Source organism: Schistocerca piceifrons, chromosome X (genome assembly GCF_021461385.2).
Source record: "Schistocerca piceifrons isolate TAMUIC-IGC-003096 chromosome X, iqSchPice1.1, whole genome shotgun sequence".
Taxonomy (NCBI): domain Eukaryota; kingdom Metazoa; phylum Arthropoda; class Insecta; order Orthoptera; family Acrididae; genus Schistocerca; species Schistocerca piceifrons.
The window spans coordinates 873334101-873348731 of NC_060149.1; positions in this window are offsets into that span (position 1 = coordinate 873334101).

Here is a 14631-nt window from a genome sequence, read left to right on the forward strand (position 1 = left end):
TCTCTACTAACCTTCACTTGCCATTATTTGCACATTCTCTTTGAACTGAGAGTGCAACAGGCTCTGCATTCTCAGCATTTTCCAAATCTCGTTATTAAACCATGGTGGGTCTTTTCCATCCTTAATCCACTTACTAGGCATGTAGTCCTCCAGACCACAATTTACAATCTGCTTAAACTTTGTCCATAATTCCTCTGCGTCCATCTTACTGGAACTAAGTAATGTCAATTCACTGAGTAAGGGAGATGCTAACAAAAGCTCATGTGCTCTTTCTAACAAAAACACTCTCCTTGCCTTTATCAACTTTCATAACCATAGTTGCTATAATGACATCACGATTGTCAATCCACATTTCTATACTGATGTTGTCAATAAGGTCTGGATTATATGCAGCTACAATGATTAAGATATTTCCATTTTGTGTGGGCTATCAAGCTAGCTGATCAAGACAATTTTCAGAAAACATTTTCAAAAGTACTTCACATGATGGTCTGCCTGCACCCCCTGCAATGAAACCATAGACAACCCAGTCTACACTTGGTAGGCTAAAGTTGCCTCCAACTAGTAATACATGGTCTAGGTATTGACACACTACTGACCATAGACATTCTTTGAGTGACTCTAGAACTGTCACAACAGAATTGGGTGGCCAGTAAAAACACCCAACAATTAACTTGGTTTCACCTAGACCTGTTATACATGACCAGATAACTTCACTGTCACAATCACATTTGACCTCAAGAGAGATGACGGCAAAAACAGTGTTGAGGCAGTGGAAGCTGTGTACAGGTGCAGAGTGTATGTACAGTGACTGCTCTGTAGAGGAAGGCAGACCATGCCAACATCTCTAACCCGTGGCCATCAGATTGTCATGATGCACTGTCCACTACTAAGGTGACAACAACCAGTTTGCTCACAACAGCACCCAGTGGCATGACAGGCAGCAGTCAATTTTGATTTCAGTGAATTGTAGCATAGTTTATGCTTGACAAGGTAACATTTTCACTTTATGTTGGTAACTAACCACTGTCAGCCTCAGTTAATCATTTGCCAAAATAAGTGATGCACAAATTGTAATTAAGTGGTCACTGACCAATGGAAATATTGTTGGCCAGATGGATATGCATCCAACATCTGATGCTAGCTGTTCCAAGGATGGAAAAGCAAATAGGCAGTGGACAAGGGATGAACAGTGACTTTGGAGCAAATGATTAATAGGAATTTTAAAAAAAGAGACTTTGTTTTATTAATGAAAGGAGGCTAGATTAAGTAGGGGATCCTGAGCCTTAATTAAGGGGATGAATATGGTAAACAGTCTCATGAGGAGGAAAAGAGATAATAGGAATTACCAACAGGACTGAGAGCAGCTTCGTGCATGACATCTGAGCTCTAATAAAGCTAGTGGTGCACCATAGACGTCTGGAAAATAAAGTCAACCACCAATGGAGCAGTGCTGAAATGAACAATGTCAGAACGCGACTGTCGTGGTTAAAATCATGCAACCAAGGAGGAATTCTCAACTCATTTGGCTTCACAGGAGAGTGTGGAGTCCTGTCATACAACATTGATCTCACATTTACCAGTTCAGATCAGAAAAATCACAAATCCAGTGCTAAGTGTGAACAAAATGGCCTTGGTCATTATCCATATGTTGTGACATTATTGTTCATTATTATACAAAAAATCTTTTATATTCATGCCAACTTTTAAAAATATTGTAGATGACTTTATGGGAATAAACTTCCATTGTATGTCATCAAGAGCCAAAAGCACTTAATGGTAATGCACAACTAAATCAGTATCTGAATGTATACTTACCTTCAGGGACTATAGCTCAACTCTCCCTGGGTGATCCTTTTGTAATAAAGTGCAATAACCAAAAGAATATTTCCATTTATTGTTGTTTTTTTATTCTTTAACTTCTTCAGCAAGATAAATTTAAGATTGTCCAAACTTTCACACAGGTCAGTATTAAAATCTTGAATAATACTCAAACATGGTTACAACTGATACTGAGCAATACAAAGGCTGAAGCAAGACTGCCAAAAATGAGCTATAGCATTCTCTCCTGCTGGATGATTTATGTGATAAGATGCCTTAGATGTTTTTCATGCATTGTTAGTTCCCAAACAGGATTAAATATAAAACTGAAAATTAAACTTTCACATAAGTTCAAATATTAAAAAATGTCCTTCAACAAATGGAAATTCTGTTTACATACTTTAAATCATGGCTGAATATGTTTTATTGTATGAAATTTCATACGTTACATAATGATAACAATTGGTTTCAAAACACATTAACTTCATTTTTAATTACAAAATCGATTTTCAAGCTAACATATATACTGAATCTTGACTTGGTATTAAACATTTTTCATCATATCTAAGGTATACAGGTTGGAAAAATGGTTTCAGGAACTGATGAGTTGCACATTTTTATGAAATTTTCCACAAAAGTAAATTTAAGCAAAACAATGACTTGAAAGACCAAACCATACTCACTTGACCATAAAGTATTAATAATTAAAACTCATATCTAAGTGGAAACAAGTTTGATCATGCTAGTAGCAGTCCACAAAATGAGTGTTCTATACACGACCAGTGAATTGAGATGATCATCAGTCCTGGCACTGACAATTTCATAATACTGTTTCCATATGTGCCATGTTACAACATGACATACTGAAACTGCTGTGTGTCACCTTCCGCTTGGAGAACAAAAAGTTCTTTCTGTACTGAGTCACAGGAAAATATAAAAGAAAATATATTCTCATGAGACTGGTTTGTGGGTTTGTACATTGATGACAGTGGTGACTTTTATTGCTGTAAGGAACCTAATATTGTGTAGTGAAGTTATTGTAGATTTTAAATTTGAAATAATTTGGCTAAAGGTGAGCATCAAAGATAGACGAAAGATGGAAATCAAGATGCTTTTATTGATGACACAGCTCAGGAGTTATAATGCCAGAATGCTTAAAAGAAAATTTCCTGACTGTAAATTGGTAATAGGTGGAGATTTCAACCAACCAGGAATACTCTGTGAAACTCTTGATGCCACAAGTGGTCAAACTGCCTGTCTAGTTCCTAGAATGAGATTTTCAGTCTGCATCGGAGTGTGCACTGATATGAAACTTCCTGGCACATTAAAACTGTGTGCTGGACCGAGACTCAAACTTGGGACTTTTGCCGTGAGTCATATTTGGGTAGCTCAGATGATAGAGCACTTGCCGGAGAAAGGCAAAGGTCCCGGGTTCAAGTCTCGGTCCAGCACACAGTTTTAATCTGCCAGGAAGTTTCATGCCTGTCTAGTTTCTCAATGGTCATTTTTGTATCAAAATTAGGTATGACACAGATAATGCTTAAATACTGACTTTGGTCTTTTGAAACTAATGCAGTGAGGAATCATACTATGATTCTTCCTTTTGACAGTCGAGTCAACACTAAAATGATACATATTAAAAGAAATGAAGGGGGAACAGGAAGTCAACTAAAGTATCTTAATACAGGCTATATAACTCAACCTTGTGAGAAATGTGTATGATTTTATACAAAATTTATGAAAGAACTGCTCCCCTTCAAGGAGCAGTTTATTCTAGGTTGCTAGAACAACAAAACAATCCAAGTGATTGGAAAAAAGTGTAAGCCATTTCCATTTCCAAGACTGGACGTCAGACAAATGTGGATAATTCTGGCTTTTTATTAGTTCAATCTGTTTTAGAAATATGGACTCCATAAACAGTGATTGACTTAGAATCAGCTCTCTCTGCTCATTCATGAGATTCACAAGGTTTAAGTCATTTTACACAGTTCTGCAGTTACCACCTAATGAACAAAATGTGACCCTATCGAATATCAGACCAGCTTTGTGACTGGATTGAAGACTTCCTAGCCAACAACCTAGTCCATTTTTCTTACCCAGGAAAATTTATCAGATTGTTATGGGCTGGTAGATAACATCAAAAGTTCTGTACAGTTGTCACTGGGTGTTGATGTTGCATGTAGGGATGTCAAAACAAGAGAATATTGTAGTGAAATGCAGAATGACATGCATGACATCAACACATGGTGCTAAAAACTGTAGTTAATCAACATAAACGAATGTAATGGATTGTAGATAAACAGGTACAATGACCCATTATTGCGTGATAACACAACTGGTAATCAGTAATGAGGAACAGTCTCAATTATTTAATACCTAAGGTTGTACATCGAGAGCAGTTTAAAGTGGAAGGTCTACACAAAACCAGCTGTAGGAAAGGTAGGTACCAAACTGAGATTCATCAGCTGAATCCTTACAGAACATAAGTCACTCACGAAGGGAGGTAATCTTGCATTACAGAACACTTAACAGGTATGACAAATGCAGGAAATGGAGAAAATGCAAATAAGACTTGTGCATTTTGTCAAGGGTTGGTTTACTGTTAAGATTTCTGAGAGTGCATCTTCCAAGACAATTTAGGCAATATATTGCTTCCAACCAGATACATCTCACAAATTGAACATGATGGACAAATGAGATAAATTTGAGCTCATATGGAGTCATAATGACTGAGAATTTTTTGTGAATGGAACAGGGGAAATAATAATGATAGCAGGAGTACTCTCCCCCACACAGCACACTGTAACTTACAGAGTGTACATGTAGTTGCAGACACCGGACATTTAATAGCCTTATATCCCTCTTTCACTTCAGCATAAAGTATTTACTTTGAGACTATGATTTATCTATTCTTCTATTAAAATCAATCACAACCAACTCCATGGTTTCCAAAGCAGTCTATGTAGGGTAGAAATAGTGAACACAGTGTTCCATGTTAATGTGCCACTTTGTCACAAATTTCCTGAATTTTACAATTTATGATGATGATCCCATAATACTGATATTTAACATATCTCATTATGTTGACCATATAACTATGCATCTCAGGAGGAGTACAACCAGCTTTGTTGTGTTGTAATAACATCAGTGACCTATCACTGAGTAATAGGGCTGTTCTGTGAAGCTCACCATTTACCCATTACATTAAATTTTCTAACATCTACATTCACTTATATAGTGAAGTGACAAAAACTTTGGGCTACTTCCTAATATTGTGTCAGACCTCCATTTGCCTGGCATAGTGCAGCAACTCAATGTGGCATGGACTCAACAACTCATTGGAAGTCCCCTGCATAAATATTGAGCTATGCTGTCTGTATGGACATCCGTAATTGCGAAAGTGTTGCCAGTGCATGGTTTTGTGCACGAACTGAGATCTCAATTATGTCCCATAAATGTTCAATGAGATTCATGTTGGGTGATAGGGGTGGCCAAATCAGTACCTCGAATTGTTCAGAATTTTCTTCAAACTGGTGACATGTCACATTATTGTTCATAAAAATTCCTTCGTTGTTTGGGAAAATGAAGTCCATGAACACTGCAAATGGTCTCTAAGTAGCTGAAAATAACCATTTCCAATCAATGATCAGTTCAGTTGGACCAGAGGACCCAGTCCATTTCCTGTAAATACAGCCCACACCATTATAGAGCCATCAGGATGCACAGTGCCTCGTTGACAACATGGGTACATAGCTTCATGGGGTCTGCACCACACTTGAACCCTACCATCAGCTATTACCAGCCAAAATCAGGGCTCATCTGACTGGACTGCGGTCTTCCAGTCATCTAGGATCCAATCGATATTGTCATGAGCCCAGGAGAGGCACTGTTAGCAATGTCATGCTGTTGGCAAAGGCACTCAAATCGCTCATCTGCCGCTATTGCCCATTAACGGCAAATTTCACCACATTGTCCTTACATGTATGTTTGTTGTACATCTCACATTAATTTCTGCAGTTATTTCACACACTGTTGCTTGTCTGTGAACACCAACACCTCTACACATACACTGTTGCTCTCAGTCATTAAGTGAAGGCCATCAGCCACTGCCTTGTCTGTGGCTAATGATTTATGAGATAGAATGTTCCATGCATCTAACTCCAACTACCATTCCACATTCATAGCCTGTTAATTGCTGTCATGTGGCCATAATTATGTGAAGCACCAAAGTACAAATAACAGCTCCGTCAATGCACATGCACTGCCCTTTTTTATACATTGTATATACAGGGTGTTTCAAAAATGACTGGTATATTTGAAACGGCAATAAAAACTAAACGAGCAGCGATAGAAATACACCGTTTGTTGCAATATGCTTGGGACAACAGTACATTTTCAGGCGGACAAACTTTCAAAATTACAGTAGTTACAATTTTCAACAACAGATGGCGCTGCAAGTGATGTGAAAGATATAGAAGACAGCGCAGTCTGTGGGTACGCCATTCTGTACGTCGTCTTTCTGCTGTAAGCGTGTGCTGTTCACAACGTGCAAGTGCGCTGTGGACAACATGGTTTATTCCTTAGAACAGAGGATTTTTCTGGTGTTGGAATTCCACCGCCTAGAACACAGTGTTGTTGCAACAAGACGAAGTTTTCATCGGAGGTTTAATGTAACCAAAGGACCGAAAAGCGATACAATAAAGGATCTGTTTGAAAAATTTCAACGGACTGGGAACGTGACGGATGAACGTGCTGGAAAGGTAGCGCGACCGCGTACGGCAACCACAGATGGCAACGCGCAGCTAGTGCAGCAGGTGATCCAACAGTGGCCTCGGGTTTCCGTTCGCCGTGTTGCAGCTGCGGTCCAAATGACGCCAACGTCCACGTATCGTCTCATGCGCCAGAGTTTACACCTCTATCCATTCAAAATTCAAACGCGGCAACCCCTCAGCGCCGCTACCATTGCTGCACGAGAGACATTCGCTAACGATATAGTGCACAGGATTGATGACGGGGATATGCACGTGGGCAGCATTTGGTTTATTGACGAAGCTTATTTTTACCTGGACGGCTTCGTCAATAAACAGAACTGGCGCATATGGGGAACCGAAAAGCCCCATGTTGCAGTCCCATCGTCCCTGCATCCTCAAAAAGTACTGGTCTGGGCCGCCATTTCTTCCAAAGGAATCATTGGCCCATTTTTCAGATCCGAAACAATTACTGCATCTCGCTATCTGGACATTCTTCGTGAATTTGTGGCGGTACAAACTGCCTTAGACGACACTGCGAACACCTCGTGGTTTATGCAAGATGGTGCCCGGCCACATCGCACGGCCGACGTCTTTAATTTCCTGAATGAATATTTCGATGATCGTGTGATTGCTTTGGGCTATCCGAAACATACAGGAGGCGGCGTGGATTGGCCTCCCTATTTGCCAGACATGAACCCCTGTGACTTCTTTCTGTGGGGACACGTGAAAGACCAGGTGTACCGCCAGAATCCAGAAACAATTGAACAGCTGAAGCAGTAAATCTCATCTGCATGTGAAGCCATTCCGCCAGACACATTGTCAAAGGTTTCGAGTAATTTCATTCAGAGACTACGCCATATTATTGCTACGCATGGTGGATATGTGGAAAATATCGTACTATAGAGTTTCCCAGACCGCAGCGCCATCTGTTGTTGACAATTGTAACTACTGTAATTTTGAAAGTTTGTCTGCCTGAAAATGTACTGTTGTCCCAAGCATATTGCAACAAATGGTGTATTTCTATCGCTGCTCGTTTAGTTTGTATTGCCGTTGCAAATATACCGGTCATTTTTGAAACACCCTGTATGTATATGCATAGTTTTGTCACCTCGGTGTGTGTGCCACAGGCCACAGTACAGTGCATATCAGAGCACGCTTCATACTAATATAAGTAATTTTCTGTTTTATATTATTCATATATTCAGAGGGGAAAAATGACTGCTGTATGTCTCTGTAGGTGCGCGTGTGGTTGTTTGTGTGTGTGTGTGTGTGTGTGTGTGTGTGTGTGTGTGTGTGTGTGTGTGTGTGTGTGTGTGTATATATATATATATATTTTTTTTTTTTTTTTAACAGAAATGATGTGACTTACCATACGAAAGCGCTGGCAGGTTGATAGAAACACAAACAGACACATACATACACACAAAATTCAAGCTTTCGCAACAAACTGTTGCCTCATCAGGAAGGCAAAAGGAAGTGGGTTTTAAGGGAGAGGGTAAGGAGTCATTCCAATCCCGGGAGCGGAAAGACTTACCTTGGGGGAAAAAAGGACGGGTATACACTCGCGCGCGCACGCACGCACGCACACACACACACACACACACACACACACACACACACCCATCCACACATATATATAGACACAAGCAGACATGTGTCTGTTTGTGTTTCTATCGACCTGCCAGCGCATTCGTATGGTAAGTCACATCACCTTTGTTTTTAAATATATTTTTCCCGTGTGGAATGTTTCCCTCTATATATATATAAAAACAAAGATTATGTGACTTACCAAACGAAAGTGCTGGCAGGTCGATAGACACACAAACAAACACAAACATACACACAAAATTCAAGCTTTCGCAAACTGTTGCCTCATCAGGAAAGAGGGAAGGAGAGGGAAAGACGAAAGGATGACTGCTATGCTAGATATATGATAGCAGCAGCAGAATGGCCACACAGTCTTCCTCAAATATACATTCTGTAAATGTACAAAACAGGGTTTTCTGAGAACTATGTCATCTTTCATCCAAGAACTGCCATTGAAGGTTCCCAAGCATTTTGTTACATTTTCATGTGAGCTACACCAACATGTTACAGTCCTAGTAGTGTGTGTCTGAATTTGTTTGAAGTCCACTGTGATGCCAACTTGATCATGTCTCAAATGGAATATCATACTCTAGAGTTGCTGTACACGTTCACTGCATTTCCACAGAACCTTTACAACAAATCTGCCTTCTATTTGCCTTCCCTAATACTGATTTTACATGGTTATCTCATTTCATATCGCATCTTGGTATTATTGTTAAATACATCGCCAGGAAAAATAATTAAAGCACAAAGAAGACATGATCAGATGTCAGTGTAACTTATACATAAAAAGACCATTAGCAAGCATGTAAGTGATTAGAGTTGCAATTTTCTGTGACAAGTAGAACAGCCACCAGAGTGTGTTAGCGTTGATCATGTTTAATGTTGTTACAAGGCCTGATAGAGTATATAAGGAATGTCAACAGCATCAGATGTTGAGCGATCACTGTGAAGGACTGGGAGATGCTACATACTTTCATGAGATTGCATTACCATCACCCGACAGAGTTTGAAAGGGGATTCATTGTGGGACTCCAATTGGCTGGCTGGACAAATTTTGCAATATCCCAATCTGTGGGGCATACAGATGTGACTGTAGCCCAACATCAGACTGCACGGAAACTTGAGAGTAGGTACAATTCAGGCCGGCCATATCTGACCACCCCAAGGGAGGACCACCGCATTGTTCATCGACCACGTAATGCCTTCGTGTCGGCACCTTCTATCCAAAAACCAGTAATTGACTCTCTGCAACATTCTGAATCATCCTGCAGCAGCGGCCAGTCTAGGGAATTTCTGTTGTCCTGTATATGGGCCGTCATTAATACCATAACATAAATAGCTGCATACAAATCGGTGTCACTAATGGGAAATATGGACTCTAGATGAATGGCATCTTATTCAGCAATTAATTGCAATTCTGTACTATCCCTACTGACCATCATCAGCGAATATGGCAGCAACCTGGGGAGTGGTCCCTTCTTCCAGTGTTTTGAAGAGGAACAGTGGTGTTACTCTTGGTGTTATGGTGTGGGGAGCCATTGGGTATCACTTCAGATCACAGCTGATAGTGATTGAAGGAACTCTGACATCACAACAGTATGTTACGGACATCCTGCATTTTCACTTGTTACTACTCACGTGACAGTATCGTGCTGCCATTTTTCAACAGGGCAATTCATAGAGAGACACATGAAGTGGCTTTATGACACCCTTTCCAACAGAATCAATGCGTGCATTTGGACCACAGTTGATGCAACATCGTACTGATAGTGGGTTGATATTGCTACACAGTTTATGATGTTGCTGAGCATCAGTCATACTATATTTTTTAAAGGAACATACCACATTTTGACAGTTTTGTTGTTCGTTTAAGTACAAGCCAGGTTTCAGCCTTTTATGCCATTTTCAACTATTTGATTTTATGTCTTTAATATATATTGCAGGACACTTGACAACATGTTAAGTGATTTGCAATATATGTTAAAGATATAAAATCAAATACTTGAAAGTGGCATAAAAGCCTGTTTAGCAATAAACAATAAAACTGTCAGATGACAGTGTGTTCCTTTGAAAAAATGATACTGGTAAGTTGTTTGTAAATTTAACTCGATTTTGTGATCTCTGTAATAACATCATGTACAATCTCGACCCATCGAGTTTCATTTTTTTCTCCTCCACTTCGCAGTGCTTCAGTTTTTTGTCAGGCAGTGTACTTATATGATGTGACACACTCAAGATGTTCACCACTAATTTCATAATCTGAGACTATCAGGTTCTTTCAGTTTCTTGCATTTATCCACATTTAATGAGAGCCGAGCAGAAGCTTTGTCCATGTTTTTTTTCTGCATTTCTTTACAATCATCCAACAATGATACTTCCCTGTACACAACAGCATCATCAGCTGACAATCCTACAGTACTGCTGATCCTATATGATAAATCATTTCTGCTTACTGAGAACTGGCAACACAGGTCATCAATGCTTACATGAGTGACAATCTGCAGCTGACTGCGATCCAACTTCTCAATTGTTGACCTGGCAGGCAGATCCTCCCCAGATATATACAGAGTGCCCATTGGTCTTGTCCCCCTACTGTGATGTTATTTCTCTGAAAGAGGTCATCACACACCCAAAATTGGAACTGCCTAGAGCCCCTAGTTTCTTCTCTCTGTGTGTAGGCCTCAACAGAGGAGAAACTGCTGCACAAGTGGCAGAGGTAAGGTTCATTATCGGTCACATCCTCAAAAGCAGCAGTCGTGACAAAACTATTCCACAAGTGTGCAAGATATATGAACTTGCAAAATACCCTCAGAATTAAAGAAAAATGTAATAATTCCAATCCCAAAAAGTCAGATGAGGGTACATGTGTGTGAGTGAACTATCAGTTCGATAATTCACGGTTGCAAAATACTGACACGAACTATTTACAAAAGAATGAAAAAATTGGTAAAGCCAAGCTCAGAGAATATCAGGTTGGATTCCAGATAAATGTAGGAACACAAAAAGCAATACTCACTCAACCATTTATCTTAGAAGATAGGCTGAAGAAAGGTAAATCTATGTTTATAGCATTTGTAGATATAGAATAATTTTTAGAGTGTTGACTGGAATACTATCTTAACTTCTCTTCAACCTGTACAGGAACCAGACTGCAGTCATAAAAGTTGAAGGATATGTAAGAAAAGTAGTAGTTGAGCAGGGAGTAAGACAGGGTTGTAACTTATATCCAATGTTATTCAATCAGAACAATGAGCAAGCAGTAAAGGAAACTAAGAAGATAACTGGGAAGGGAATTTAAATTCATGGAGAAGAAATAAAGAGTTTTGGTGTTTGGCAGTGACATTATAATTATCTCAGAAACAGTGAAGGACTTGGAAGAGCAGTCAACAGAAAGGATACTGCCTTGAAAAGAGGTTACAAGATAAACACCAGCTAAAGTAAAACAACGGTAACTGAATGGAATCAAACTAAATCAGGTAACAGTGAGGGGAAAAATTAAGAAATTAGTCACTAAAACTAGTAGATGAGTTTTTCTATTTGGGCAGCAAACTAACTGATGACATTAAAATTAGAGAGAATATGTAAGCTGACAATAACAGGAACAGTGTTAACATCAAATATAAATTTAAGTGTTAGGAAGTCATTGCTGAATGTATTTGTCTGGAGTGTAGCCATGAAACACAAACGATAAGCAGTCCAGAAAAAACATGAACAGAAGCTTTCAAAATGCGGTACTAAAGATAACGACTGAAGATTAGATAGGTAGACTGAATAACTAATGAGGAGATATGTAACTGAATTGAGGAGAAAAGAAATGTATGGCACAACTTGATTAAAATAAGAGACTGGTTGACAGAATACACCCAGAGGCAGCAAGGAAAAGACAACTTGGTAATGGAGAGAAGCAAAGGGGTTAAAATTTGTGAAAGGAGAAAAGGCTTGAATACAGTAAGCAAGTCAAAACGGATGTAAGATGCAGTGGTTATAGCGATGAAGAGACTGGCACAGGATAGATTAGGAGGGAAACAACAACTACATCAATGATATATATTAAGGAAGACTGGTGTCAACATCATGTCAATGATGTGGTCATAGAACACAAGTTCAAACTGGGGAAGGCTGAAAAACGAAATCAGCACTATACTTTTCAAAGGAACCTTGCCTTGAATGGTTTAGAAAACCCACAGAAACCTAAATTTGTATGTATGAATGAGGACTTGAACCACCAACCTCTTGAATGAGAGTCCATTGTTATGTATCAGCACTTATCTGAAGATATCTCTACAATAGTGGCTAAAACATTAGATTATTCTGAATCAGGGAGCAGTCATACAACCAGAATAACCTATGTCCTTCACAGTACCCCATATATGCGAAAAATGCCAAACTTCCCCATAGCTCAGATTCTATATGAATCTGAAGGTCTGCCCTCATAACTGCCTGGCTGAGTCCACAAGTAAGATTAATAAAACAGCTTATCAAATTAAATAAGACCATGCTTCATAAAAAGCCTTCAATTTGATCAATATCAAAAAGGATTATGCACTGGTAAGAAAAGCAAAGTGAATTTGGCATACTGAAAAAGTATCTAACTATGAAGTGCCTTTAGTGAGTAATGTTCTTACATCTGCCCTAATGAATAACTCTCTTACATTGTTTCAAAGGACCAAGCTCCAATAAATGGAAAGGGAGGCCGAGAGAAAATTGCTGTCATGTCTCAATGACACTACTGTACTTTGCAGCATGCCGTAGACAACTCCATTAGAAAGTCACCTAAGGCAAGCAGGAAACCAGTGTGTGTGTGTGTGTGTGTGTGTGTGTGTGTGTGTGTGTGTCACAAGGTTCCTCTGAGTAGTCATTTATGTACTGTTAGTAGATAAAGGAAAAAAAAGTGTGATAGCTATGTGTTTGGAAGAGATTTGGCAAATAGTTAAATAACCCTTGTAAAGAGAGATACTTAGTACAACATACTGCAGTATAAATGTATTGGTTGGAACAGCTATTAAGATGACTACACCTGAAACATGTTTACTGCAGAAATTGCATAAAACTGTAGAAGAAAAGTTTACTTCTATCTGCTATTGTATTGGGCAACAGGTTATGAAATTTCCTCTTTTTCTGCTGCAGTTGATAAGTGTCACTCACCTATGCTTGCAGTATATGCTTGTATCTCTTCCATAAAAGCTAGTCTACTAATGAATGTACAAGTTCGTATGCACTTTCAGACCATAATATTACTGGACAGATCCAAGACAGTGCCAGTTAGCAGGAAGGTAATACACCTCAGGTTTTTACTGAACAACTAAATTCCGAGCCACAAATCTTGCTACAGACATTTGCTTCTGGATATCAAATTTGTCTTGTATACATATATTGCATCCTAGTCACCGCCCTTTTATAACTGCATTAACCCTATGAAAAGCCACATGTTTAATTCCATAGTGTTCCCTCAATGTGTACGCTTATGCGAGCACCAGAATTGTTCCAGCACTCTCTTCACTGTCAACTAATCTCCAGTGTTGGCTCTTTCTCAATGTATTTCCACCTTTTTTAATTTATTCTAATTTGCAATTAAATTGAACTTAGGTCTGTTTAGAGAGAGAGGGGAGTGGACAGCTACTAATCTAAAAAATGAACTTGCACATGTCACTGAATAATGTCTCAAGATTTTCTGACTAATGTGACAGACTAAAGCTTCACTGCATATGACTGTCCTTTCATGGATACATATACATTTATGTTTTACCTTTCTGTAAGTTTTAAAAACACAGAGATACTAACTCACAATCACAAATGGAAGAAAACTACAGACATTAAAAAAACCTATAAAGTTATTGTTGTATAGAATAATTATAAATGCTTTGGTTCAAAGAGAAATTTTATTACAACAACACATATTCAAAGGCTACGCTTTAACATTTAAGTGACAAAGCAGTCACAAATATATAAGTTCATTATTTTCACAATTTCAGCATTTGTACTACTCAAATACAACAAAGAATATGAAATTTTGTCATGTCCATTTTAAAACTATTTCAATGGAATGATCCTGTTAATTTTATGATGCTTTTTATATATGATATCAAATTAATAATGCTTTAAACAATATGACATCTTAAGTCCTCCATTTCCAGCCTGATCATTTTCGAAATAGAACAAACAACAATAAAGCTTACATCATCACAGTGTATCCAAAACTAATGCACTCCAATAGTTTTAACTTAGTTCAACAACATTACCATTTTCATCCTAAAACAGGTACTTAGTGGATTCCTTGATTATGCACTGTGTACACATCACCTGACAACAGTGTAGACACAAGCAGCATAGAAAAATGCTGACAAAGAGAGTGCAGTGAAATGAATTACCATTAGACTGTATAATCCATTTATTTACTACTATCTGTTTTCAGCAACAAAACTTTTCTTAACTTAAATACACAAAATTTCCTAAAATAAATTGCCATAAA